The sequence below is a fragment of the Staurois parvus genome, unplaced genomic scaffold, assembly GCF_062004578.1.
Source record: "Staurois parvus isolate SC_StPar_1 unplaced genomic scaffold, SC_StPar_1.0 ptg000147l, whole genome shotgun sequence".
Classification (NCBI taxonomy): domain Eukaryota; kingdom Metazoa; phylum Chordata; class Amphibia; order Anura; family Ranidae; genus Staurois; species Staurois parvus.
In genome coordinates this window covers 3,448,104-3,471,736 of record NW_028317943.1, presented here as the reverse complement: position 1 = coordinate 3,471,736, position 23,633 = coordinate 3,448,104, and the positions used below count along the sequence as shown (strand labels likewise).

General features: G+C 41.3%; 1 protein-coding gene across 15 annotated transcripts in view; it reads right to left on the bottom strand.

The window, feature by feature from the left end:
* Positions 1 to 23,633, bottom strand: part of NRCAM (neuronal cell adhesion molecule) — a 289,209-nt gene that overhangs the window by 197,705 nt on the left and 67,871 nt on the right. Inside the window, exon 3 of one of the 15 annotated variants that reach the window (XM_089673969.1) lies at positions 18,923 to 19,056. The exons of the other annotated variants lie outside the window; for them this stretch is intronic. The gene's annotated coding sequence lies outside the window, so the exon portion shown is untranslated. The remainder of the gene's footprint in view (positions 1 to 18,922; positions 19,057 to 23,633) is intronic. 15 annotated transcript variants of the gene reach the window in all.

Here is a 23,633-nt window from a genome sequence, read left to right as displayed (position 1 = left end):
CAATGACATGAAGAGAGCTGGGACCACAGTTTCAAAGGTCACTGACGGTAGAACACTACGCCGTCATGGTTTCACAAGTCATCACATGTCCAGGCCCATCTGAAGATTGCCAATGACCATCTGGATGATCCAGAGGAGGCATGGGAGAAAGTCATGTGGTCAGATGAGACCAAAGTAGAACTTTTTGGTCTAAACTTCACTCGTCGTGTTTGGAGGAAAAAAAAAGGTGAGTTGCATCCCAAGAACACTATCCCTACTGTGAAGCATGGGGGTGGTAACATCATGCTTTGCAGGTGCTTTTCTGCGAAGGGGACAGGACGACTGCACTGTATTAAGGAGAGGATGAATGGGGCCATTCATTGCGTGGGTGGAACAGTGGCTTAGTGGTTAGCACGTCTGCCTTGCAGTAAATGGGTCATGGGTTTGATTCCCGACCATGGCGCCTCCTGCATGGAGTTTGCATGTTCTCCCTGTGCTTGCGTGGGTTTCCTCCTGGTGCTCCGGTTTCCTCTCCCACTCCAAAGACATGCTGGTAGGTTAATTGGATCCTGTCTAAATTGGCTCTAATATGTGTATGTATGAATGTAAGTTAGGGACCTTAGATTGTACACCCCTTGAGGGTTAGGGACTGATGTGAATGTACAATATATATGTGTAAAGCGCTGTGTAAATTGACAGCACTATATAAGTACCTGAAATAAATAAATAAAATAAATTGTGAGATTTTGAACAACAACAGTCAGAGCACTGAAGATGGGTCGTGGCTGGGTCTTCCAACATGACAACAACCCAAAGCACACAGCCAGGATAACCAAGGCGTGGCTCCGTAAGAAGCATATCAAGGTTCTGGAGTGCCCTAGCCAGTCTCCAGACCTAAATCCAATAGAACATCTTTGGAGGGAGCTGAAACTCCGTGTTGCTCAGCAACAGCCCCGAAACCTGACAGATCTAGAGGAGATCTGTGTGGAGGAGTGGGCCAAAATCCCTGTTGCAGTGTGGGCAAACCTGGTCAAGAACTACAGGAAACGTTTGACCTCTGTAATTGCAAACAAAAGCTTCTGTACCAAATATTAACACTGATTTTCTCAGGTGTTCAAATACTTATGTTCAGCAGTGCAAGACAAATAAATTCTTTAAAAATCATACAATGTGATTTCCTGAATTTTTATTTTTAAATTCTGTCTCTCAGAGTGGGAATGCACCTACAATGTGAATTTCAGACCCCTCCATGATTTCTAAGTGGGAGAACTTGCAAAATCGCAGGGTGTTCAAATACTTCTGTTCCTCACTGTATAACGGTTATTTGAAAATGACAAGGGGTAATGCCTCACAACTGTTGGATACAGATAAGGTCTGTAGTATAAATGTATTCTATTCTAATGTGGTTTATATTATTATTATTATACAGTATTTATATGGCGCTAAAAGGTTTGCTCAGTGCTGTACATTATAGTGGGGGACAGTACATGAGACAATACAGTAACAAAACAAAACACGAGAGGGACAAGGGCCCTGCTCTTTCGAGCTTACAATCTAGGGAGGGGATAGTGGTACAGGAGGAAGTGGCTGTGGGGGATGGAGTGGTAGGATGAGTGGAGGAGATCGGCTGGTAGGTGAGGGCGGGGTAGGCTTCCCTGAAGAGATGGGTTTTCAGGGTGCGCCTAAAGGTGAGGAGGGTAGGTGACAGTCTGATGGATTGGGGTAGTGAGTTCCAGAGGATGGGGGAAGTCCTGGAGAAGTCCTGCAGTCGGGAATGGGAGGTGGAGACCAGGGAGCTAGAGAGTAGGAGGTCTTGTGAGGAGCGAAGAGTACGGGTTGGGTGGTATTTGGGTATCAGGTCGGTGAGGTAGTTTGGGGCAGCGTTATGAATGGCTTTGTATGTTTGTGTTAGTAATTTTCCTGTGTGTTAAAGGAAATGTAGCATTCGTTTGTGTTTGAAGAAATAAATATGAATTTGATAATGCTTTTGTTAGCACTCTACCAATGTAGCAGGGCTGATTAACATCTATGTGTTGTGGGAATGCATTTGCACTAAGTCAATGCACATGCATATCAAGGTACTGCAACGCATGGCAATGTACCATAGTGACCAAAAAAACATGTCTATAGCGAGACACAGACAAAAATAGAAAACATTTTAGCAAAGAAGTGGAGGGCAAGAGCCCATAAAGCAAACAATGTGCTTGATAAAGCAAGCAATGTGAGGGTTTTGAACACTACTTCTGATCAAGCTTTGCAGTGGTAAGAGGTGCTAATACTTGGAAGTGATTGTCATCACAAAGATTTTTGCACACTTTCAAAGGTCTCTATACAAATGGCTTCCAACTATTACCTTTTTAAGTTATTCAAATAAGGGAAAAAGGTTTCATAACTCAGGGACATGGTGATATATATTATTGTTTTGCCCATTCTGAGGGTGGACATAGACAGAAGCCTACAACAATGGGCAGTAAGTCATTTGTACATGCTCTATAGCCAGTGTTAGCACAAGGATGATGAAGACAGCTTATCTTTTCCTATTAAGAAAAGGAGACCATCAACGATTCAGAGTGATCTATTACTAATTATGGCATTGGCACCAAACACAATTCTTATTATTAAACGATGGCCAAACTGGCTAGCTGTACAATCAGTTTAGCTCCAATTTATCCCTTCCCAGCCAAAAGCAATTGATTACATCAAGCTAAATTTTTCTTTAAATGTTCCAATGTACTATATGTTAAAGTATGTGTATGTTTACATGTTTCTATATGTATTTCAGTTTATTAGGTTGGTATTTTAAATTTGGAAGTAAAAAATGTTTTTACAGAAAAATGTTTCTCCAAATTGATAAAATCTATATTTTACCAGCCAAATTGTATTCGCTTTTTCCTCTAAATGACTTTACTCTAAAATTTTTCTTCTGGTAAAGTCTGAGTACAGCGGAAATAATGAGCATTCCATCTCATCTTCTGTGACTCATACCAATGTCTACTATTGTACTGGAAGCAACAAAACACTAGTTTTTGTATAACAAAAAATCTGCATTACGGTTTCCTCACAAAGATGGAATTGGTTTGACTTCCCTGCAGCTAAATGCCATCAGTCCTTAGAATTTTGTTCTAGCAGAAGAAATACCAGCACATTATTCCGTGAACATCCGTGAGTACGAATCACTAGCGATATTCATCAACAGAACAATACTGGCTGCTAAATGAAATGGGTGAACCTGCAGGAGTTGTATTGGTTCAGTAATCCAACTTCAGTTTAAAGACTGAACACATTCAAAAATGTGAACAAAACTATATTTTACTTAATTTGCAGAAAAAAATATATTCAGTATCTTTATACACATACAGAGCTTACAGAAAAGAAAAAACAGCAAGGAATGAGAAAAAAAAAAAAAAAAAACACACGGCAAATAACCAATCAGATTTCATTAACGCTGAACTCCACACAGACATAAAATACACAAACTAATGCAGCTTTGTAATCAATCCATCATTCAATGTAAATTTTAAATGAAAGCACCTAAATTTGGCCTGGTGTCAGCCTCCTGAAGTCCCTATACTGCAAAGGTTAGAGAAGGGAAGGGAGAAGCAACACAAGGAGCAATCAGAGCATGCTGACAGAAGAAGAGAACAGAATGGGAGAGGAGCCCATCAGTGTGCTGCCTCTCCTTTCCAGTCACTGAATAGGGAAGTGGATGAGACCTGTAAACTGAAAGTGAAACTGCAACAGGAAAAGTTTGTGCTGTGTGGCAGAACTTTCTAAATATCAGGACTGGATAGACATAAATAAGAATCCTTTGGCAGGTAAAAAGCTCTCATACATGGATTTCATTTGTGCATTTAGAAGTTTGAACAGAGTTTAGCTTTAAAAAGGCAAAAAATAATAACCCACAATTAACAGATGCAGACACCATTGTTATACTTTTAAAAGATTAACATGACTCAAATAACCAAAAGGTTTGTTACCACTAGATATAATGTAATTTTGTTTAATTTCAGAGCACAGGAAGAATGCACAGACAGTATAAAATTAATTGTTGTCAATAACATATGTTTGCATTGAAGAATTTTGTAGTGTTTTAGCAAAAAGTCCCACATGCTGCATTTCTGGTTCCTTGATCTCCATTTGCCTTTCAACAGGAATCTTTAAAAAATGCAAGGTACATAAAATACACATCAGTGCAACACAGGTTTTACTGTTCTGTCAAATGGAAACGACAATAAAAAGCACCGGGACTTTCACTGTGCTACCAGGAAAGTATAAGGATACAATAAAAAAAAATTAACAATAAAGCATTGCATTTTTATTATACATACACCATTAAAAACCTTTAGATAAAGGACATGGAATCATAAAAACATGTAAAATTCATATTGCAATGCATACTGCATGTACACATGTCCCATGTGTAGTCTATATTTGATGTTTTTCATGGATACACTGCTTCCTTAGGACTGGGAAGTATTATAATAATCTTCAAATCCACAGTTGTTTAACCCGTATACAAAGAGTAGCATCACAGTAATATAGTATCTAGAAATAAAAATATATATGTATATCCAATATATCCAGCGGGTTGCCTGACTAATATATATGTGTAAGTAACCTTGATGAAGATACCCTATTTGGATATATATAGATTTATTTCTATATTTTATATTACCATGATGTTATTCGCTTTGAAGATGGATTGAACAACCTTTGACTTGAAGAGAGTTACTGCTTCCGCAGGACTGGGATGTGTAGTATATCTGCGAAAGTACAGACTATATATGGGACAAGTGTCCATCCATTCTGCATTGTGATATGTATTTTACATATTTTTATGATTCCATGTCTCTTAAAGAAGTTTTATTGATGTAGGTATAAATTTTTTTTTATCTCTTTATTGTTAGGTTGAAAAAAGACACACGTCTATCCAGTTCAACAAACAGAAAAAAAAAAAAGAAAACCTCCATATGCACCAAGGATCTGCAAACTTCCAAAACAAAGGGCCACCATCCAATTAGCTTTTCTGTTCTGGTGTAAGCACGCCCTAAAGTGAACCTGTGGCCATGCAATCGATATTTAAGTATTTACAAATTCTTAACAAGTGGCCCATGAGCTTTACAGCAAGCTCCCACTTACAGCTGTAGATACAGGTAAAATTCTTAGGTCTTAATCACTGAAGTTGTTCAGTTGTTTCTCTCAGCAGCTCTGCTTCTCCTGTTCCCCCTCTCACAAATCTTCTGCTCTGTTTATAGATTGGAAGACTGTAAGGCTGCCGATTAAATGCCAGGAGGAGAGAATAGGATGAGTTAAGTTGGCAAAACAACTTGGACACCTTCAGTACTTCTGCTGAATTGCTTCATAGTATCTACGCAACATACAGCAACAGTGGTCAGTAATTATTCAATCTGGAACACAGTTACTGCTTTTTGTGGATATGTAACCCCTTGAACATTCATAATCTTCCCAGCAATTCAATTTAAAGTCAATATTTCTATTCATCAATCATGTAAATATAATTACACCTACATAATCTTTTTCATCAGCAGTCTCATAAGCAGTCTTTCCCCAAACCATGCAGACTAAAGCTGGCCATACATGGTTCAGTATTTTTCATTCAGCCAATGGGTTGAATGTAATAAACTGAACCGATTCTCCCATCCGCACATTCAATATAGAATGCATAAAATCTCCTTCAGTAACCAACCCCCTTGGTCTACTGCAGGGGTCTCCAAACTTTCTAAAGAAAGGGCCAGTTTATTGTCCGTCAGATGTTAGGGGGGCCAGAATGTAGCCAGCAGGAGTGGAAATCAGTGATAGTAAACAATGCCACATCTGGTATAAAGGAGAGGAATTGTGCCCCACAATTGGTATCATTGGGAGGACTAGTGTTGCATTGTTGGTATCAGTGGGAGATATGGTGCCCCATTGTTGATGTCAGTTGGCAGAATTGTGTCCCATATCAATGGAAAGAAAAGAATAGTGTCCTAAGGGCCGGATAAAGGCAAGCAAAGGGCCGCATCTGGCCCCCAGGCCGCAGTTTGGAGACCACTGGTCTACTGCCTTGAAGACAGCAATGGCATGTGACCATCGCAGGGAAGGCAGAGGAATGTCTGTAAGATGTGAGAAGCAGCCTGATTGCACCCTGTCTTTGGTGCTGGGAGAGGTAAGATGCCATTGTCAAACTTGGAAAAATCAAATGGGTCTCTAGTTACAGACTAGAATTTTCTGGTTTACCAGTTATGCACTATGAATTTGTTATTTGCTGAACACTTATAATTATTTTATGTGAACACTGACAAAAAAAAAGAGCTGCCTTAAGATACTTAGGCCCCTTTCACACGGCTGTTCCAATCAGGTTCACCTGTCAGTTTTTTAGGTGGACCTGATCAAAAGGTCTATTTATCCCTATGGACTTGTGTCCATTTACACCCGCTTACCTCTGGGTCTGATCGGGTCAGCTGGAAAATAAAGCAAGGGGATCAGAGGGTAGTTGCATGTAAATGGACAGCGGAGTTAGTTTACTCCCAGCTGCCCATACTGCAGAGCTAGGTGGCTTGCAGGTGCATTTGAATCAAGTAACAAATGACCAATACGTGCATAACAGGTGATATGCACATATCAGAGTTACCAAATTCATTTTTAGGCCTCATGCAAACTGTAGCTGTCAAATGCCTGTTTTAAAGGCACTTGACATTTTTTGTTTCTGCCCCTAAACACGCCACTATGTTACCCTATGTGTCCATGCACACATAGGTGTTTGGAATGGTTTAGAGGTAGGGGCGTTTAGGGACAGAAATCTGAATACACCAAAATCGTATTCAAGGGGAGACGTTTTTGGGCAGAAAAAATGCTTGATGAGTCTAAACGTCTGTGAACACATGTAAACACACCTAAACGCTAGGCACATTTAGTGTTTTTTATTTCACTGGCCAGAATAAATATTTTGGCCAACTAATTAAACAAAGGCCCAAGAGCTTGTTGTACCTAAACTTGTCTAAATATGTTGTGTTTTTGAAGCTGCTTTTTCCCTGCTAAGAGAAAAGCATTTAGAAAAGCCCCAGTGCATGTGCATGAGCATGAAGCCTTAGACATTTAAAGTTGAACAAATACATGACTGATCTACAGACAGCCAACAGGTACACTATTTGCCAAAAGTATTGGGACACCCCTTCAAATCATTGGATTCAGGTGTTCCAATCACCCTCATGGCCACAGGTGTATAAAATCAAGCACCTAGACATGCAGACAAACATTTGTGAAAGAATGGGTAGCTCTAAGGAGCTCAGTGAATTCAAGCGTGGTACATATTTGAAAATTATGAACTTTAATGGCATTTCAGTCTTAGTCCATAGGGTTCAATATTGAGTTGGCCCACCCTTTGCAGCTATAACAGCTTCAACTCTTCTGGGAAGGCTGTCCAAAGGTTTAGGAGTGTGTCTATGGGAATGTTTGACCATTCTTCCAGAAGCACATTTGCGAGGTCAGGCACTGATGTCGGACGAGAAGGCCTGGCTCGCAGTCTCCACTCTAATTCATCCCAAAGGTGTTCTATTGGGTTGAGGTCAGCACTCTGTGCAGGCCAGTCAAGTTCCTCCACCCCAAACTCGCTCATCCGTGTCCTTATGGACCTTGCTTTGTGCACTGGTGCGCAGTGATGTTGGAATAGGAAGGGGCCATCCCCAAACTGTTCCCACAAAGTTTGGAACATAAAAAAAATGTCCAAAATGTCTTGGTATGCTGACACCTTAACAGTTCCCTTCACTGGGACTAAAGTGCCAAGCCTAACCCCTGAAAAACAACCTCACACCTTAATACCCCATCCACCAAACTTTACACTTGGCACAATGCAGTCAGGGCAAGTACCATTCTCCTGCCAACCGCTAAACCCAGATACATCCATCGGATTGCCAGACAGAGAAGTGTGATTCGCCACTCTAGAGAACACATCTCCACTGCTCTAGAGTCCAGTGGTGGCGTGCTTTACACCGCTGCATCCAACACTTTGTATTGCACTTGGTGATGTAAGGCTTGGCTACAGCTGCTTGGCAATGGAAACCCATCCCATGAAGCTCTCTACACACTAGCTAGAAATACACTTTAAGGACTAACAATGCCAGTGCACATACAGATTTAACTCATATGCCAAACTCAAGAAAAAATAGTACTGAAAGGAGTAAAATATTTCCTGTTCATGAGATAAAATAACTTGAAGATTACTTGTTAATACAAAATTTAGTAATTTTAGTAAACCACAATGATGCACCCTGCAAACTAATTTCTGCCTTATAAAACAATGCTTTTTACAAACACATTTATGGTGTGTTATGCTGGACACTGAATAAAATGGACGTAGCCACAATATTACCTGGTGTTTACTGTAATTTATGTAACCACTTAACAGTTCCAGTGTCAACAGCAGCTTCATTTTTCATATCCTGTGAATTCATTTTAGGTTCTATTTCCTCTGGATGTGATAAAAGAAATTTATATTGATCATAAATAAAAAGGAACTTTCCACAAGGGACCAGTGACAAAATACTTTGTATTCTCAAACATAAGATTATTTCTTATTGCGTCTTATAATAAAAGTACATTTCTAACATAAAATGTTTGTTGAATGGATATTAAAGGTCCTGTGTCAACAGAGCATACCTATGGGGGATACAGCTTGCAGCCTTCCTGTAGCTGGTTCTTTCCTAACCCCAGGCTACATACAAGATTTGAAGCTTTCACTTCAAAGTAAACTACCTTTGAAAAGCTTCACAGGGAAATTCCATCATGAGTCCCTTTAATTCCATCCTTAATCGCTTTTGTTTCTTACCAGGGACCTAAAATAAGATTTTTTATGAGTAAAATCTTTTTTTCCTGGAAAACAATACCAGAATGTGTGTTTGAAGTTGAGCTTTCTTCGATGATCATGTCCACTGTAACAATAAGGTGTTCAGGGCTGCCCCCCAGCCCACCAGGATAGAATCTCTTGTGATAACTTCCCATGGCATGCAAAAGGCTTCCCTAACTTTAGTGCAGGATTGGAAATCCATCACATTAGGGAGAGTCTGACCTTTGTGTTAAGATGCATAGGGTGGCCCAAGGACTAAATCTGTCTTTCCCATGCAGCCAGAATGTTGAGTTGCAACAGTCTGGAATGAAGCTCGGCATATGGCACCACCTCAAGGGAGGCCACCATAAGACTCAAAACCCTCATGGAAGCATTTATTGATGGCCTCTTCTGGGCTCCAAGGGACCTGGCATGAAAGCAAACAGATAGAAATTTGTCCTGAGACAGAAAGATCCTCGACAAGGCCACATCCAGCATCAGACCAAGGTACTCCAATCTGTGAGATGGGTCCAGTGATGATCATCCAACTCTGCAGTGCCTGTACTGCCTTTTGGATTTTAGCTGATAGGGACAGGGAGGACTGGTTCAGGTACCCAAAAACTGAATCCCTTGATGGGGAATATCTAGGTACAAGCACCTGTAAGCCACTGTAACCCAGGATCAGCGAATATAATTTGCAATCAGTATCTTCAAGAGAACCAAGAGATGTTACTCGCCCCACATCCTGAGTTCAAAGAGGAAGAGACAGGGCACACAAGCAAAGTAACCTCCCTTGGATCGAGGCAGTGCATATGCAGAACATGCAGCAGCAGAACTGCAACACTCAGGACAAGAACACAGTACAACAGAGCCACTATATCTGCCCTCCGATAGGACAACTAAATGACACAAAAAAAAAACTGGCCATCCTGCACCATACCACCAGGAGGGTGGAAGGCAGTTTTACAACAATCCAAAGGGGCAATAACTGGGCACCATGGGACAACTGTTTAAAAGAATTCAATGCTGTACTCAATCACGTCAGTAGCAGCATAAAGGGGATTTAACCCCTTGCTTGCTTAACCCTCCACAATGTGCCTACGCCCTGCAGGGGCTATGCACTAGATAAACCGCAGCTCTGGACCTGTAAAACACCCATATGTTGCCCATTATGAGAGTGCCTTGGGGAGCTATACAGCATGATCCAGTGCAAAACAACATTGCAGGCTGGTCCCATATCTTCCACCAGGTGGGCTTTGAGTACAGTCCCCCTAGGCTCTGTTCACCGATCCTGAAGTTGCAAGAAGAACCACGGTGGTGAAGTGATGAAGGTAAGCTTCTCACAAAAGAGAGAAGAGGACCATCATACAAAGACACTAGCAAAAATTGAGGCTAGCTGGGAATGGGAGGAGTTATACAAGGGGATGTCCCTGCAGCCTTTATTTCTGGCACTGTCCAATCACCTGAAGGTAGCTGCAAAAATCCTATTGTAATGATTTAAAGGGTCTGATACCTAAAGCTGAAGTGCACTATTTTCTGGGGGGTGAACAGAATCAAACACAGTTGTATGTAATGGTGTATTTCCAACTACTTGGAAGCTGCTGCTTCTTGTTAAAAACTTTCCTTTATTGCCTCCTTCATAACCACAGTATATTGCCTTAAGTGGTTATATTCCAACACTGTGAAAATTAACATCTGCTGTTGCTAGTCTGAAAAGCTGTGCCTATCGCCTGCCACCTTCTGCCCTCTCCATGATTCACAAAACTCTTACTACTATTCTCTCACAATGCATAATTTTCTGTGAATGGAGAATAAGCATCTCCACCACCCATTCACAGAACAGGATGCATTGTGGAAGAATAGTAATACAAGCACGCTGAATGGTGGTGAGGGGGGGTTTAGAGAGCAGCACAGCTTTTTAAATTAGCAGCAGCAGCTGTTAACTCTCACAGCCTTGAAAGATAGCCACTCAAGGCAGTATCCAGAAGCTATGAAGTAGGCACTGAAAGGAAGATTTTCACAAGAAACTAAAACATACTGTACATAATGAGATACACATCATTCCACATAACCAACAATAAAATAAAGAAACTTCAGCTTTAAAAAAAAAAAAAGACTGTACTGTTCTCTCCACAGATTCACTCTCACACTGGAGAATGTATTATAACATACAACACATTGGTGTGTTAGCCAGATAAAGGTTCAAATGTGCTGCCATAGTTTCTTGTCAATTCTGTAATTCAAAGACATAAACCACTAGGACAGATGTTCCCAAAATGTCTAGTAACAATGAAGAGTCTACATCATAGTTCTACTCTCCACTTGACAGAGCCACGACCTCACTGATGGTGACTGTAATTAAAAAAGGAGCTTCGGTCTCTGGTCCAGCATGGACCCAGTTGGTTTGCTTTTCAAGAACAGAGCAAACTAATGTGACCATTTGCCACAATAGCAACCAACTACTGTTTGCTTTTCATGGACACAGCGAACTAATGTGGCCATTTGCCACAATAGCAACCGACTACCAATAATGTACTTCCTGGTCTTTGAAACATTCTCAGATGGCTTAGAAGGGCCAATAATGGGGACTTTCTTATGTCCTGGTCCCCTCACTACAAAAGGCAAGGTTCCCAGCTGCCTGTGTGTGTTTGACTAAATAGGGAGAGCCGATAGTGTTTGGCAGGAGAAATTGTGCTATACAGTGCTAAACACAGTGCTGTATAATTCTACATTACTGTGAATTTCAGTGTGATGGGCTACATATTAGTTTGTAACCCCCTGTGCTCACAGTGCACAGACCTAATAGTCCTTTTCACAACTACCTTTTTGTGTGTGCCCCATCATAAACGTGTTGCAGACACAGCCAAAGCTGCCCTTTGTTTGCAGCACATCACTGCCTACTTGTGTGGTACATTTTTGTGCACCAAACCAAACCGCCACATCATTAGTGCACCAAAGTGCAACATCTTTATTCCTCCTATTGCCATAGCCGATAATAAAGTTAGACAACCCCCTGAGTTATTAAAGTGTTGCTAAACCCAGGACCTTGCTTTCACTATATCTGGTCTCCCAAAGTACACAGAATATGGAAGTGCAATTATTTTAGTAAATATGAACTGCTAAATACCTTTTCTCATCAGCAGTTAGAGCAGTTTTGGGACTTCTATCAGTGTCTAGCTGAGCACTGGTTAAAGCTTATAGGAGGAGTTTTCATTCTGCTCTGGGAGGATGCAGGATCCCCAACCTCAGTCTGGACAGTGTTGATTGGTTCTGTGCTGATCACATGCATTCTCCCAAGAAAGAAAAAACCTCTCTAGCAATATACACTAAACTGAGCATGTGCAGAGTGACTCCACACGATATGTCTTATCAGGAGATAAGAGGGGGGCACTGGAAGAAGGGGAGGATCAGAGAAGTCAGGAACAAACAGCCTTTTACAGAATGTGGAGGATTAACCACATAGATTCCACGGTGAGTACAACAAGCATGCGTTGCTGCATATATAGACTGATTTTACTGTTGTGGGTTTAATAGCACTTTAATGTCAAGCAGGCCCAAAGGGAGAGGCAGAGGTTCTGTACATGAAAGCAGTAGGGGGGTGTCACGGATCCAACCCACATGCACACGCCCACAGCAACTAGCTAACCAAGGCGTGCAGGTCTGGCCGTGACTTGGGGTAAGAGGGAATGAGGGGGACTTACTTTAATATATAAGACCAGCCATGATATACTTTCACAGCCCGCACTACCTCTGGCCACCACTAGAGGGAGACTCCACTCCAATCCAGCTGGCTGACCACACACAGGCAGATACGAATGTTATATACAATCTGGTGCATGCTAAGGGTTGGGGAGCAGTCTAGCAATTGGCACACCCTTCTAGGATTCCTCCAGCTATCCTACAAGCTAGAACCCCGGTGTTAATCACTCTTCCACTGTCCATACAACCCCACATCAGACACACCACAAACGGTAGCTTGCCACCACCCAACAGTTTATCTGCAGACTGTTCTGCTGGGCCACCACACACACACATATATCCTACCTTACAATCTGCATGCAATCTGCCAACACGCAGTGCAATTGCATACAGATTGGCAATGAACTTGACCGAGTGTATAGAGACACTGCAATACAACAATCTCTCCGGAGATATGAGCCCGAGCTTAAGTACCCAGAAGTCACTTATTAATTTTAGGATTTAAAAAAGTGGGCAGTGCATAAAATATGTACAAAGTATAAAGAGTTACAAATAATACGGAAAATACAAGAAGACACACAATTGGCTATTGACTATAAAATAAAAGGGAATAAAAACAGAAATAAAACTTTTACCAAGAGTTATCCTGCAACTGGAGCAAGTCAGAGAAAGTCCACGATCCGCCAGTCAATAGAACCGGCTCTGTACGAATCACACTGTCCATATCTCAGGGTCCTCAATTTTTTGAAATATGGACGTGGGCTGGACATTAGCCCTTGGCCAATCAACCCCTGGGGGGTGTTCCTGTACCAGCCCACAGGATGTTCTGGGTACTAAAGTGCCAAAACTCGATTAGACCAGGAACGGTTTGAATCACCAAGTCAGGGATAGAATTTACAACACCAGCGCATCAGTCCAATCGCGACAGTACCAATCACTGTTCGGCTGTCGCAATCTGGCGCCATATAACCATTTTCTGGGTTTCTCTGGGATTCTACAGAGGCTACAAATACAGTTTTACATGCAGATGTAGCCTACAGTGTGTCCAATCAGAAGGAAGTATTTTCATCTCTCTGCAACTAATATTTTAGCTTTTATGAGAGATGAAATATATTCCTTTGAACTGCTGATATACTTCAGAGCTCCCAGACACATTGGAACCACCCCTGATCCCCTGCTGCTTACCAAAGCTGAAATGTCTGGAGCTACCCTTTTTAGATTTCTAGAAGGTGGCAAAGTCTGACTACGTAGGTGACAAATTTTTATTGGCATCCAGGTGTCACCTCCAGTCTAGAAGCTGCTCTGTCCTTTCAGATGCTAATTGGTGGACATATGTCTCTGTCTGAATACTGAACACTTAACTTGTTATCTTTAATAACATGGAACTACGCTAGATATACAATTACATATTTCTACAGATCACATCTCAACTACTTGAATATTACATTTACGTTACAGGGGGCATCTGCAGAAGAAGTGGTTGCTCTGCATCATCAAGAGACAAAGCATAGGGGGAGGGTAAATCATGCAGGCAGCAGCAATTAGCAGTGATGTTCCTGCAGTTGACGTTTACTGACAAGTGGGCTCTGGTAATTAGAAGAGCGGGGATAACGAGGTGACAGACAGTATGTAGGTACCAGAGCTTCCAGAGGATAAAAATGAGAGAGACAAAGCGAGAGGTTTTCGCCCAGGGGAGCTTGCAGGGAACTGGAGGGAGCAGCTGTCCTATTTCACTGGAGGACACTAAACCACAGGTAAAGGCTACTGCTATTCCCAGAGAATAAGGCCTTTTTCAACATCTGCTGCTGATAATAAGGTTGTGGTGCACAGCCACTGTTTGCAGTGCTTAACTCATACTAAAACTACCAGTTATTTGGGTACCACGTGCATCAGAAGTCACATGTATCTACACCTTAAAGCTTGGTGGGAGCAGCACCTCAAATGATACCAGTTGGCAGCAAAAGGCCCACACTCCTACTCCTTGTTTCTCACTTTTTTACCTCTCTCCAAACTCCACAAGACTCTCCATCTTCATCCACTGGAACATCTGTGGCCTCAAGCAATAAGGAGGAAAAAAATCTGACAATGAATCTGAAAGGCCTCCCTTACAACACATCAAGCAGGGAAGAGGGTCCTGCTGTCAACAACAGCATTTTTGTCCAGGCAAATGTTTCTTCCGCAGCTACTGGAGAGGAAGACAAAAAAGGCCCTCTAATCACCCCTATGCCCAGTTTTTCAATGCCAGCTTGGTAAAACTGATAACTTTACAGATGCAGCTATTGCAGCTGGAGGAATTGGTCCCCTTCCAGGAGTTCATGGCCTGTGCTGCATTACAATGGCTTGTACCCAACCACCAATTTTTCTGCTCAATGGGCCATCCTTGTCCATTACCAGCATGTGGAAGGTAATGTGCCCATGTTACTGGACCACGCTGTCAGGGACAAGGCTGAAATGACCACACAAGCATAGGCAGGGACATTACATCTCCATCACAGGTCACGTAAATTTGCTGGCGACTGGATGCAGGATAGGGCACACCATTAAAGCTTGTAGTGCCACCCTGTGGCCCGAACCTTGGTGATGTGACAGCGCAGTCACCTCAACCTCCTAAGGCTCATAACAGGCCAGAGATTCTGGTTTTAGAAGCCAGCTGATAGGTGGCTGACCCCATATCATTTTATGAAAGGCAAGTTTATGTGAGACAATGGCACCAACCATTGGCAGCCCTTCAGCAGGGAAGGTTCAGACACATGTCCTGAACCTAGTAGTGCAGTAGTTCTTGGTAGGTACCCCGATTTTCAGGATGTCTTGTGGCAGGTCAGAAGAGTGTGCGACCACTTTAAGCGGCCATGCCTAAGAAGTGTTCATCTGGCTGAAATGCAGTGGCAGCATAAGCTGCCTTACAACTACCTGATATGCAATACACCCACGCATTGTAACTAGACATTAGCCATGCTGCATCAGCAGTGTGCCACCGAGTATCTGCATGACTACAGGACAAAGGCAGACTCTGGAGAGCTAGGGTTCTTTTCACCAAGTCAGTGACTCCTGTTTCAGCAAAAGTGATTTACACATACCGATTTGTGACATCATTCAAAGAGACGGCCAGAAAAGCAAAAAAAGGCATCCAGAGTAGTTCAGTTGGTAACTCTCCATTCATTAACAGGCTATTGAAAGATATTTTGTACTCCTGTCGAAGTAATAGCATCCCCTGAAGACGTGTATTCACACGAAATGTGTTGGAGTAGAGCTATGCACTAATGTCATGCCACCACTTCTGGTCTCAGAGCTGGCAGCCATCTCTGTAAGTGCACTGTTGTATATGTTTCGGTGTTTGCAATTTCTGGCATCTGGATTTTAATTATGGTGGTGAGAAGTGATACTACCAGGCAACTTCAGTGTGATGGTGGTGCTGGATGATCATGTGTGAGGGGCTGTAGTGATACAAACGCGCTTGTTGCTACTCTCCTTTTGGAAGCTTTGGAGTCAGTGAGCGCAATAAAATGTGGAACATATCTTAATATATGGTAAAAGACATCCTGTGGTGGAAGATTAGAGTATAAATGGACACTTTTTGTTTACAGAGGACTTTATTTGCACTTTTTTTTAAAGTTCTTGCTTTCACTTCATTCTTCACAATTTATTTAGCTTATGATAGAATTTAAGGTTATTTATGCGAATTGGGGCTAGATGATGATGTAGCACATTTGATTTGGGCATAATATTTGTCTCTGAGGTACTGCACTATTTTTGACGTCATCTTAGTTCTTCTACTAATGCATTTCACTCAATAAGAGCTTGGTTGTTGCTAAACTCTTATTGAGTGAAACATGGGTAGCCCAGGTGGATTGCACCTAGGACTTGTTTAATATAAACAAGTGGTTATTGACTTGGAGTAGGTTTTTTCTTCTATTCGGTATTTGATTAGGATTACATCAATATTTAATGTTTTGCCTATAGTTCTACTCTAAGACCCCTTTCACACAGGGCAGACTCCACTTTACTCAGTGGGGGGGATCTGTCCACTTATCCCCCACTGAGCAGAGCAGAGCGTGCGGATTACAGTACCAAGCCTGCTCTGTTTTTGCAGGAAGGACATGGACACAGGCTGCTTTGCTCTATGGGCAGTCGGATATAAATGGAGCAGATTTACACCCGACTGCCCTCCGATCTGATTTGCCCAGACAGAGTGGAAAGGATCCTCACCCATTTGCTTTTAGTGGATAGGACTAGAGGTAGGCGGGTGTAATTGGACACAAGTCCGTTTACATCCACTGTCTATAGAGGAGAATGGAGGGTCCAATCTGATTCACTTGAAAAAAAGAAAAACAGAGCGATCACGAGAAAGGGGTCTAAGGATTATTTCATTTTTATATACAGCTATTGAGTATACTCTTAAACATGCCTTTTATGTATGTTCCATAATGCTAACAGTAATGATTACTATAAATGCTGTAATCCAAGAGCAACACAGCTGCTAGATGATACAGTAAGTGCATATTTAATGTAGTTATCCTTTTCTGACCCCCCTTTTCGTAATAGTTCACACTTACCTATAACTCTATACCTCAAACATCTTTACTGTACAGCACAGGTGTCAAACTGGTGGCCCTTCAGATATTTCTAAACTACAAGTCCCTGACGCATTGGAAGATTGACAGTTACAAGCATGACTCCCAACGGTAGAGGCATGATAGGACTTGTGGTTTTGCACAGCTTGAGGACCGCCAGTTTGACACCCCTGCTGTACAGGCTGTATGCTATGTATGCATGCATAACATGTATTCCCTTTACTTCAAAGCAAGGCCCATTTGTAAATGAGCTTGACATTAAGCCCTGGTTCACACTGATGCAGTGTTTTCAGTGCAAATTCTGCACCGCATCAGAATCGCACCCCGTTCATGCAAACCGCTGCAGGTGTGTATGTTAAGTTAACCACACCCTGAAATCGGTCCGCAAAACACGGTGCGATGCACAGAATCAGATCGCATAGGTGTGGATACCTATGCGATCTGATTCTAGTGCGGACCAAAAAAGGGTCCTGCACGTTTTTGGTGCGGGTGCAGTGCGAATAGAGCCATACAAATGTATGGGTCCAATCGCACCGCACACAAATCACATGTGATTTGTACAGGAATGCGGTGCAGTTCCTGTGCGAATCACATGGGATTGACCACACCGCACTGATGTGAACCCAGGCTTAAGTGAAGGCAGCCTCTCCCATAGAGGATAGTGCAATGAAGAATTACATTTTTGGAGTCAGTGCCAGACAGTCTGCACAGTAAAGATCTTGGAGGAACTGGGTTATAGAAAAGTATAATGCATTACAAAACTGCTGGGGGAGGGGAAGAGAGCTAGAAAAGATAAGTGCTCTAAAAGTGCACTAATCTTTAAAGTGATCTGACACATTTGACTTTAGAGTAAAAGCAGTAAGAGCCAAATAAGTCAGTCTTTCAGTAAAATGAACATTCTATAATCTTCACAGCAATATGTTTCACTTCATTCAGTCACCTTTGAATTAGAGGAAAGTTTGAATGTCTCTCTATTCTACAATCATTTATTTTACTGAATAGGCATATTTGAAGTCTGAGTGTTTCTTGGGTCAAGTACCATAATCTTCCTAAATGAGGCATGGCAATAGCCACATAATCAGGGGGAACAACAGACACAGATACTCTAAATGGTTTCATGCAGGGTCATTGCTCATGAATGTATCTGGGAAAACAAAGGCTATACATATAAATGCTATAAGCTAAACCCCAATCACTAATGCAGCTTAAACATTTGTTAAAGTGTTTCTAAAAGCAGAAAGTTTTGTTTTTTATCTTAATACTTTCTCTGCGTTAACGTAAAAAACCTTCTGTGTTCACCTCCCCCCCAGCCTCCTCTAAATACTTACCTGAGCCATATCTTGATCCAGTGCTGTGCCTGAGAGCAGCGGTTGACATTGCTCTCTCTCTCTCATTACTGGACATGGAGGAAGCAGAAAGAGCCATTGGCTCCTGCTGCTGTCAATCACAGCCTGTGGTAAGAGCGCGGGCAGTGGGATTGAGCAGCACTGTGTGTGTCTATGGAGTAGCTTGCTATGGGGGCACTCAGCAGGGGGGAGGAGCCAGGGGAACTTTTTCAGGGTTGAATATGCAATGCAGGATTCATAACCCTGCATTATGCATGATGGTTCCGAGGAACCACCACCATCTCGGAACGTTGGACGGAGGTGAGCACAGTGCCAGAGCCAGCTGGAGTGGGGGTAATGTAAGTATTGCATTACCCCTTGACATAACAAGCATTTAATTATTGCAGTGCAAAGGGGGGGGCTGTTGGCTTTCATTTCTTTTGCATATGATTGGATATTCAAAGTGAACATGTCTACACCTTATTTGACTAAACCAAGTAAACATTTACTTTGTAAAGTATACCTACACGTTTCAAAAGTGAATGGTCTAAATTTCTTTAGTGAATATATCCCACTGTAAGGATTTCTGGCGACATTTATTTTGCTCCTTTCATGTCCAGGTATACCAGCTCAGTGCACGTAGTTTGTGGCATTTAAAGTCCTGAAATCATGCAAATACAAGTTTTACTTATACAGCAAATTAACAATGCCTTATTGTAGTTTTTCAGTTTCAAGCTAGCCATACATTATTCAATTTACTTTAGATTTACCTTCAACTTTGTAGTGAAAGGGTCTGCCTTACTGCATACAAATTGAAAGTGTTAAGGTTTTGCTTCATATTATATGGTTTTGGTAAATTGTACAAGAAAATTGTATAATGTAGGGCCAGCATTACCACAAGTTGCACAGTTCTCTTTCTAAAGATTACCCTTAGGCAAATTTAAAATAACAATGTGTTGTAAAATGTTTAATTAACATGCAAGAAAGCATTGAAGATCTGCACATAATTATACCCAATTTATATTCTAAAGATGATCTGGTCTCTATTGTTTCTCCATTTTCCTTAACTATAAATTTTGCATCTAATTATCATAATTCTTTTAGCAAATTAATGGAGTGTGACCCAATTTCAAAAAAAGAAGAATGCATATGTTAAATATCCCTTTAACAAAGCGTTACGCGAACCTCCATTCTTAAAACATAATTGTTCTTGACATTTGTTAATGCTGTAGATGAAAAGCTAGAAACAATCTCCTATCCATATAGAAATGGCTTGTCATTGAAGATTGCAGCAGTACTGTTCAATTTATTCTCAGATTTAAAAAAATATTATGCATCATGACATACAGTAATGTATAAAATTACCTTGACATGTAAGAATTTTACAAACTAAAAAGGTATTAATTATGTTTAATATGGGTTTACTACTATGTAACAGCAAGTATATTGCAAAGGAGGAAGCAGAAAGGGTATGCACTACCAAATTGGATGTGTGTGTATTTTGGAAAGGCACGAATATCCCACCGCCTTTGTAAACACAGGTTGGAAGCACCAATAAAAGTAAGAACATGCTGCAAAAAGAAGGAGCCAGCGCTGGAGCCAGGTAAGAAGTCTGCCACACTCAGCAGCACTCTCATCCCTTTCTCTTTCCAGTTTTGCTGCATGATCTCTCTCCCAAGGAGGCATGAGTTGTTCTCACCTAACCATTCACAACCCAACCACCTCCTCCACTACCATGGTAAAAAGTAAACAGGAAGAGGGTATAGTTTACTAAAGACACAAGCTGAAATCCACCTTTGTAAAATTCAACAAATGAACCATGGACAGCCCTAGGCTTTCTGCTCTCTTAGTTTATACCAGTGATCTCCAAACTGCGACCCACTAGACACAGTCCTTTACTTACTTTATGCAGGTCTTAGGGCACTGATCTGAGGCACTATTCTTTCCACTGACTCCAACAATGGACCATGATTACGTCCACTGACACCAATTATGGGCACTTTTCCTTCCCTTGACACCAACAATAGATCACTATTCCTCCCACAGACAACAATGATGGAACACTATTCCTTTAACTGACACCAGGGACTAGGCCCTTTTCCTTCCACTGACACCAATGAAAGGACACTATTCTTCCAGCTGATACTAAAAATTGGCACTATTCCTTCCACTAATGCTAATGATGGAGCACTATATCTAATCCCACTGACACAGGCTCTATGTACTTTTCTTAATCTCACTTCCAACCAAGCCTAAGGCATTGTTGTATCCCACTGACATTGTATTTTACACCATTCCAATAACTGAGAGATGTATTTTATCAGTTCTTTACTACAAAGATCTAGTTTTAGTATTTTTTTTTATTTGGTGGCCAGATTCCTGTATTTATTTGCTCATATCTATCAAGTAAAGAGAAAGGAGCAATGCTGATTTGCCCAAAGGAAAAGGCATCACTTTAAATACCTAGGAGCACCCTCATCCTCCATAGAAACAAAGGTGAAAACTCAAACCAAACCAATGGTATATTTATCAAGGTTGAAACGAAAAATATTACATTTAACTCATCTTTCCCTGACGTTCTGGATGACCCTGGTTTTAGGGAGTTTGTGCACACCAGGTCCCACAGAGCCTGTGATTTGATGTCTTCCAGAGAAGGGCCCAATCTTGAACACCTGATAACAGATGCCCACCTTACATTGTACTGCTCTGGGGAGATGATCAGGATTTTTTGTTTTTTACTATGATTGCTTATTACAGTGAGGATCTAACCATGGTTACAAGCAATCATTTTTGTGAATGGCATCCATTCATGTGCCATTGTGTACTATTGTAACAGCTGCAACTGGCCACAGCTATCACTTGGTACAGGTCTGCTGTGATTGGGCCCTGTACCATGTGATCACTGAGGCCAATCACAGAGATCACAATATGAATGGCTATGAATGAAAGCCATTGTGCACTACTGACATGTGATAGATGTGATTGGTCACAGTAATCACATAGCACCGGGGCCAGCCCGCTGCAACGATCAGTCTTCTACTGTGTTTGATGGACACAGCGGGTAACAGATCACTCCACTGCGCGCCCCCTAGGAGAACGTCATATGACATCCACCGAGGATGCTAGTGCTATTGTAAAATGACATCCAGGTGGGAAGTAGTTAAATAAAGACTGCAAAAAAAACAATATTACATTTGTGATTAATTTAACATGCTGCTTTATTAACTTAATGCTGTTAGTATTTAGATGAGAAAAGCCAGTTTATTAAATGGTACACTGTGGTTCCATTTTTGTGATGCTAAACTGAAAACAGATCACATTATAATAGTATAGAAGTTTATTATTTCTGCACAATCTTTTCATACTGCAGAATTTTACAATTAAAGTGACAAAAAAGCTCCCCTACCCACACATACACACAATATTGTTCATTTTGATATGAGACTGCCATTGTGTGAAGTAAAATCACTATATAAATCAGGGGGTTAGCTTAAAGTGTATTTCCACTTTTACAGCAGAATTGCAATAACACCTACTTCATATTTGTTACATTCACATAGCATAGCTTAAAAAAATTGCTGCTTGCATTTTACTTGCACTTTTCTCCAAAAACTAAAGTTTTCCTCTTGTAGGTAATGCTAAACAGGGGGCTGGGGAGTTAAAGTTTACCATAAGTAACCTATCTGTGCTGTGCTTCCAGAACCTGTTATCTGTTGTGAATTAGATTTGAACACTAAGAAAATGATTAAAGAAGAGCTAACATGTTTTTCTGTTCTCTCTTTTACTACATGTAATTTGTCCCATGTTGCTCAGTGCATTCAAAGTCTAGTTATGAGGTCTGACCTGCCAACCTCCCCTTCTGCTGTCCACAATCCAGTAGCAACTAGGAAGGAGAATGTGGATTTACCTGTATACCTTCAGCCTGTCTTGACTCTGAGTATGGTCTACAGAAAAGCAACTACAAGAGGAAAGCACACGCTGTGTGACACCCCACCCAATCCTCTGCATTCCTCTTGCAATTGCTTGTCTGTGGAAAGTACTCACAGCTGAGACAACCTGCAGTTATGAATCAGTCATCTCATTCCTACCTGTTGCTGGAACAGCCATGGGGGAAGGTTGTACTTTGAATTTGAAAGCACTTAGCAACATGGGACAACGTACTACATGTACTTTTTCCTGTAGGATACAGGACAGTAAACAAATATTTAATGATAGATTTTCTTTAAAGAGATCAGAGCTAGGATTCTGCATTGCATGTTAATAAGAGAAAACTGAACCTGTCCCCACTTTCTACCTGTGAAATTGTTCACAGTAACTTATAGTCTGCCTACTTCAAAGAAAAAAAAGGTAAGGTACTAAAAATATATATATTTTTAGGTATGCTGTGTGAATGGCAGCACATAAACATTAGTAGGGCACAAAAATTGGGCCACGTTTAGCCCAAAACTGCAAAAGAAAAGTATCATATTTATAAATCTCGGCATCCCTTACAAAAAGTGATAGGAAGCATGTCAAGCTTGCAATATGTACTTTATGCTTATAAGACTGCTTTTATGCGCATGTTTTTTGACAGGTTCACTTTAAATTCCAATTGGTAATACACATGAAAGTTTTAGAGCAGTGGTTCTCAACCTGTGGGTCGCGACCCCTTTGGGGGTCGAACAACCCTTTCACAGGGGTCACCTAAGACCATCGGAAAACACATTTCCAATGTGTAAGAGCAGCTACTGTGTAGAAAGCAGCTACTCTGTTAAAAGCAGCTACTGTGTAGAAAGTAGCTACTGTGTAGAAAGCAGCAGTATTGGAGGTAAAACGACACTTCATGAATTATAATTATTGGGTAAATAATTTTATGGTTGGAGGCAGGGGCAGACTGACCATTTGGAAACTCGGGCACTGCCCGAGGGCCCGGGGTCAGTGGGGGACCCCATGAGATGCTCCTGGTACCTTTTTCATAGGCTTTTTTGGGTTTGGGCAAGGACACAGGGGCCCCATGATCCCCTTTTGCCCCCTGGTTGGGGGTCACCACAACATGAGGAACTGTTTTAAGGGTCGCGGCATTAGGAAGGTTGAGAACCACTGCTTTAGAGCTACAGTACACTTCATAAATCGATACATAGAAGGAACATTTATTATAACAAAAGGAGTGATCACTGTTAACAAATCTGAAACAATATTAATTCATAAAAAAAAGAATATTTCAAATAATTAAAGACAAGAATTAAAAAAAAGGCACTG